The 6,502-nt window shown below is 62.0% G+C and overlaps 1 long non-coding RNA gene across 1 annotated transcript; it reads left to right on the top strand.

The window, feature by feature from the left end:
- Positions 1-841: 841 nt before the first annotated feature.
- On the top strand, positions 842-4,650 carry LOC121018081 (uncharacterized). The gene is made up of 3 exons (XR_005785018.1): positions 842-1,418; positions 3,185-3,259; positions 3,548-4,650. It is a non-coding gene; the product is annotated as an uncharacterized LOC121018081 (long non-coding RNA).
- The last annotated feature ends 1,852 nt before the right edge of the window (positions 4,651-6,502 follow it).

Raw genomic sequence — 6,502 nt, 5'->3', positions numbered from 1 at the left:
CTTCTGTTCTCTCTCTCAATATAAATAAGTAAAAAAAACTTTAAAAAATATATGTACCTATGTGTGTGTTTACATGCACATACACACACGATCGTGGTTACATGGCATTTTTAACTTAACCAGCCTCATCTATTTTCCAACATAGATCTTTCTGGAAATTATCTGTGGTATCATTAAGGCAGTGACTTCTCACTGCCAGAGAATGAAACGATGACTCCGGGCGACCTCCACACTCACCACTCTGCTCTGAGTCATGAGGGTCCTGGGGCAGCTGTTCTCCTATCATCTGCCCCACCCCCCAGAAGACAGCCTAGGGACAGGGCTCAGGTGAGCCAACAGGGTCCCTGCCGCCCCCCCTCCCCCCCCCCCCCCCCGGGCGAGGGGGGGGGGGCCCCCGGGCACTAAGAACCTCACACACACACACACACACACACACACACGCACACACACACGCACGCACACACACGCACACACACACGCGCACGCGCACACACGCACGCGCACACACACGCACACACACGCACACACACGCACGCGCACACACACGCGCGCGCACACACACACACGCACGCACGCACACACGCACACACACACGCACGCACACACACGCACACACACACACACACACGCACACACACACGTGCTAGAATGATCAGAGCATTGATTTCATGAAACAGTTGAGTTTCTAAGTCGCCACCCTGCCGGCTGGCAAAGTGACATACTCAGCCCCAGTGCCCTCTTCTGAAATCTGGAGGGGCCCCGGCACTGTCCCTACCTACCCTCTCACGGGTTCTGAGCAGCGAATGCCCTGGGCTGGGAGGGCAGGGATCGCTGCCTCCCCACTCCTTCTGGCCCCTGTCCTCCCTCCTCCAACAACGACGCGGTAGCAAGACAGCTGTTCCCAGAATCTGCTTTGAATTAAAAAGTGGTGTGGCCCTTTAAGAGAAGCATCTGCCGCCCCCGCCCCCGCTGCCCCCTTTGATGTCGCTGGCGCTGAAAGGCTCCCAGTGACGAGATCTGAGGGTTTGTTTCTGCCTCCCTAGGGGCCACGTGCAGATCACAGGGTGGGAGGGAGGATGGGCCGAAGGTCACATGGCCCGGCCTCCCTGGCCTGCAGCCGCTATTGCAGCCGGCACTGGGGACCAGCAGGCTGCACGGATGGGGACCAGCTGGCCTGGAGCTCATTAGGGCGCGAAGGAGCCAGCAGCTGGCAGAGCCCAGGGGGAGCCCTCTGGCCCTCCCCATGGGGCCTGACCTCCCCAGGCCCTTCCTCACCTGTACGGCAGGGGTGGGGCACGCGCTGGCGCCCTGGGGACACCTGCGACACCCTGGGAAGCCCCATCTCCGCAGATCTTCCAGAAGCACCTCCTATCCCCATCCCCTTCCTCCTGCCAGCTTTGGAGGGTGGCCGTTCCCAGGTGGGCCCTGACACTCCAGTTAGCCCGGGGGGCAGCCACATCCGGGAGGGTCCTCCAGCCAGGACCATCCACCAGGCAGCTGAGGCTTTGCGGGGAGATGGGGGGGGGGGGGGGCGGGGGGGGGGGGGGGCGCAGAGAGGCAAGCAGGTCTTGCCAAATGACCGTGCATGGGACCCAAGGCCCTCGGGGGTTGAGTCTGGGGCCAGGAAAGCCTGCACTGGTCCTCTGTTCGCTGGGATGGGATGGGATGGGATGGGAGGCGGTCACAGGGGGCACTATGATGTAGCTTCCTCTCGCAGCCCTGGGGGCCCTCACCCCTACGTGAATGGGGCTCTCACCCTGGGCTCTCTCAATCCCAGGATAAGGGGTATATATATGGTCCCTTCTGCCAGGTGATCCCAAGGCTGCTCAGGGCAGGCCTGTGAATGGCCACCTGATTCTCAGGAGAGGACATGTCCCCGCAGCGGGCCTAGAAGTGTCTGTAAAGGGCCTAGACCCACACACCCCCGCACCAGGCGAGCCGTTTTGCTGATCGAGGTCTGGGAGTACGAGGCCAGGGGGGATTTCCTGCCAATGAATGGGGGTGGGGGGACCCTGGGGGAACCCAAAAGAGGGTTCAGATTCTCTGACTGCAGGCTCTGGCCTTGAGGCCCCTTCCCTGGCTCAGAGCTGGAGATGGGCTCTTGCCTGGCCAGGGAGCAAGGCCTCCTCTCAGAGCAAGCCCCTGGGGGGAGCAGGATTGTCTGCCCTCTGGGGCCTCAGAGGCCAGCAGCTGGGGTGCGGAGCTGCCCAGGTGGCGGAGAGCGAGGCGAGGCGGCTGAGGCCGGCAGGCGGCATCTGGGCCCCAGACGGCAGGCAGGCCACAGCTGGAGCTCAGAGCAGCCCTCCTGCTAGGCAAAGCCAGACCCAGGGCCCTCAAGGGGCCCCAGGAGGGAGCCAGCCGTGCGGTGTAGGGCGGTCCCACATCTGGGCAAGGGCACTGGGTCCACAGCTGCCGCATGACCGGAGGTCCCGGAGGCCCGGCCCTCTGGCCGCACTGTTGGTCTGAAAGGCCTCACACGGGGTTTCAGGTGGGACCCCCGCACCACGGACTGCCCTCCACCGCGCCCTCTTCCCTCTCCCTCAGTGGCTTCCACCAGCCAGGGCCCTGAACCTGCCCCAGCTTGGGCCCTAGCTCTGTTTTTCCCAAAACGTTTGTTCATTCTCTGCCTGCCGCTTCCCAGGAATTGGGCACATGTTCACACGTGGAACACGGCCCCCATCAGTTACCCGTGTACTCACCTGAGGTCTCCGGCTCCCTCCCCCATGTCTTCCTGCCCAGGCGGCAGCCCCTGCACCCCCAAACCATGTCTGGGGATACCCCTCCTAATGAAAAGAACCCCCCCTCCCCGCTCCGGGTTCTCAGTTCCCCAGCTTCCTTGCAGCTGAGCATATGCCAGATCTGAGCTTAGCTGGGAGCACCTGCCCCCCTGAATGGGAGCCAGGAAGCCAAGAGGCAGGAATAAAGCAAAGTCCACTGCACTGCACGTGGCCGTGGGGAGAGGCCAGAGAAGGGCGAGCCCCACGTCCAGCATCTGTGGCGTCCTTGGTCTGTGGGCCACCGCAGGGGGATGATTTGTTCCTGCTCCTCGTCCCCAAACCCAAGTTCCTACCCTCCAGACATTCCATGAGCCTTTGGTGCCCATGACCTCAGTCTACATTGGTCCCTCAGGGATGGCCACCACGCACGCCAAAGTAATAACCATCATATATCACATGCTCCCTAGCTTCTGCTGGTCCTGCCTCATTTCCTGTTCCCACGACCCTGGGAGGCACGCGCTGTTCTTGTCGCCACTTTACAGGTGAGAAACCTGGCAATCCAAGGCCCAGTCCCAGGTGGGGGTGGGGGTGGGGCAGAGAGCAGGTGCTGGGGGTTCTGCTGCTCCGTCCCCCACCATGTGGGGCCCCTGGACGTCCATCTAGTGAGCAAGCTGGGGGGTGCACATCACATGTCCTGGGAGAATGTCCCACCTGGACACTCAGCCTACCTGGAGCACATCCTCAGTCACGTGGTGCCCTACGTCCAGCCTGGTGACCACCATGGGTCACACCCATCGGAGCTATAGGGTTTGTCTGTTTGTTTTTCCCAGGTAAAATTCACATAACCTAAAACCAATCACTTTAAAGTACACAATTCCGCGGCATTGAGTTCATGCACAGGTGCAACTGCAGCCTCGACCGATTCCAGAATATTTTCGTCACTCGTCCCCTCTTCCTCCATGTGCCCTGGCAACCAGCAGTCTGCTTTCTGGCTCTGTGGATTCGCCCATTCTGGCCATTTCGCACGAACGGAATCAAAATATGTGGCCTTTTGTATCTGGCTTCTCTCCCTCGGCTTCACGTTTCTAGGATTCACTCATTACGAAGCGCGTGTCGATGCTTCCTTTTTATGTCTGAATGGTATAGACCACGTTTTGTCCATCCGTTCCCTTGTGGGTGGACGTCCGGGTTTTCCACCTTTTGACGACTGTACGTACTGGCGCCACGGACGGTGCCATACAGGCTTTTGTTGGGACACCTGTTTTCAATTGTTTTGAGAATATACCTGGGCATGGGATGGCTAGATCACACGATAATTCCGTTTAACCCACCGAGGAGCCACCAAACTGTCTCCCGCAGTGGCTGACCCATTTTACGTTCCCGCCAGCGGCGCACACACGTCCTCCGTGCGTCCCCGGCCAATGCCTGTCCTTTCCTGTGTTTCTGACCGCGCCCCATCCTCCTGGCTGCGAGATGGTATCTGACCCGTTGCTGCTCGGCCGAGGGTCTGCCCTCCTCCGTGGCCTCGGGGCTGGGTGCGTCTGCCTGGAAGAGGAGGCCCAGCGCTGGGCAGCCTGAAGGGCCGCTGTCCTGGGAGGACCCGGCAGAGTGCAGGCGCTGCAATCTCTGAGTGCGGGAGTCTGGGGCGCAGAAGGCACAGCTGGCCCCTCGGGGGGCCGGCAGGGAGAGGACAGAGTCAGTGTGTCACAGCCAACTGCTGCGGCAGGTCAGGGTCGCACGGAGCAGGAATGGCGAAGGCGGAGACACAGACAGACGGACGGGCAGGAACGTTCCAGGGAAAGCTTTTCGCTTCTGCTAGTTATGTCGAATAAACCAAAACAAGAACTCGTTTTGGTTCAATGTGCAGGCTAAAACGCATTACGGCAAACACCGGCGAGTACAACATGCGTGCTCTCCCCTCGTCCCGGAATTTCGTTGGCAATCACCGCTGCCGTCCCAGCCGCCCACCGTGCTGAGCACTTTCACGCATGGGCTCCCATCATCCCACAAGAGAAGCTCTGATAGAGGTACGGTCATTACCCCACTTTAAAGAAGAGGAAACGGAGGCATAGAGAGAGGTCACAGGTCCTGCCCTGGATCTCCCAGCCAGGAAACGGCTCAGAGCCGGGTCAGTGTGGAGCACGACCCAACCCGATGATGCCACCCAGCTGGAAGCCGACCTTCCCCGCCTGGGACTTGGAGCAGTAGGCTCCTAGAGGTAGGGGGCTCCCAGGCAGGTTCTCCCCAATACCTAGGTCAGCGGGGGCGGGAAGGTGGAATCCCTCCGGATGGAATCCGTGCGAAGCTACCACCTCTGGCCGGCCAGTCCCAAGCCTTTAAACGGACCCAACCACGTGGGGTGGGACGGCCAGTGTGGATTTTTGAGCGAACAGAGCTCACTCTCAGCACGTCTGTGAGCTTCTCTGAGCCTCGGTCCCCCTCATCTGGAAAATGGGTGCACAGCTTCCCTGAAGGTGCCCGCAGGGAGGACCGTGCTTATCACACAGCCTGCCCTCTCTTAGCTGAATGACTCCGGCCCAGGCCAACCTCCGGGGCCCCTAAGACTCATCTTAGGCGTTGAGGGTTCCATTACACACCTCACATCCCTCGATGCCCGAACACCAGCTCTCAGGGGCCCTGTTTGGTCTTCCTGAGAGCCCAGCCAGAGCTGCCTGCTGTGTGTACAGCTCAGCACTCAGCCTCAGGCCTGGTGAGAAGGACAGAGAGCAGTGGGGCCAGCAGCAATCCAGGAGGGCTGGGGTGGGGTGGCAGCCTCTAATCTCCTGCCCCAGGAGGGGTGCAGGTGCCTCCCCGCGGGGGGGGGGGGGGTGAACACAGCCTCCCCGCTGCCCTGAATTAGGAGAGGGACTCAGGAAGCCCCCCCGCCCCCAACCCAGTTCTGGACCCCTGTCCCCAAAGGCAAGGCCTGTTCCCTATCTTTAAAATGGGTGTGATGGCATCCGCTGGACTGTAGACGGGAGGAGAAAAGAGAAAAGGTCTACTAAAGCACTTTGTGGGTGTGGAGGGTGAAGAAACGCTTTTTTTCTCCCCACCCACCCGTAGAAGCCTCCTAAGCAAACACCTGCCCCCCCCCCACACACACACCCCGTTTTGATTTCTGAGAAAGAATCTCCTTCTGTCTTCGGTGAGGTGCGCTGGGAAGGTGAGGTGATGGGCCAGACAGACTGGGCCGCGTGGGGGTCCCTGAGGGGAGACCGAGCCGGCGGCTCATCGATCCTCGCCCCCTCCCCTCCCCATCTCCCAGTGGCGGCTGGGGCAGGGAAAGGTTCTTGGGGGTCCTCGGCGTGGAGCGCTCAGCCAGGGCTCACGCAGGGAGGATCCAGGACCCCACCCCGAGGCCCGCCGACCTCGGTAAGTGGCAGCGCCCCTTCTGGCCCCACTGCCTCCCAGGGCCGCCCAGAATCCGTCCATCCGGGCGCAGGATCGGGCGACTCCCCCGTGGCGCCGTGCCGGGACGCCCGGTGCCTCCCCGCAGGTCGCCGAGGGCGCCGGGGCCCCGCGCCACACCTGTCCGCTCCTCCTGGAGGCCCCCGCGCCGCTGCTGCCGGCCCCTCTGCGCGGGGCCCTGTGTCCGCCGTCGCTTTGATCCCGGGGGCCCCGCTGGATAAAAGTCCCGGGCGGCTCCGCGCCAGCGCCAGAGGGGGAGCGCAGCCGAGCCGGCGTCCCAGCGGGCTGGCGCAGGGCGAGCGACGCCGAGGAGCCGGGGCCGCGGGGCCGGCCGCGGTGAGCGCGGGGCTCGGGCGCGTTCGGGGCGGGTGGTGGGA

Source organism: Herpailurus yagouaroundi, unplaced genomic scaffold (genome assembly GCF_014898765.1).
Source record: "Herpailurus yagouaroundi ecotype Mexico unplaced genomic scaffold, PumYag 217, whole genome shotgun sequence".
In the NCBI taxonomy this organism is placed as follows: Eukaryota; Metazoa; Chordata; class Mammalia; order Carnivora; family Felidae; genus Herpailurus; species Herpailurus yagouaroundi.
This window is presented reverse-complemented; position numbering and strand designations above follow the sequence as displayed.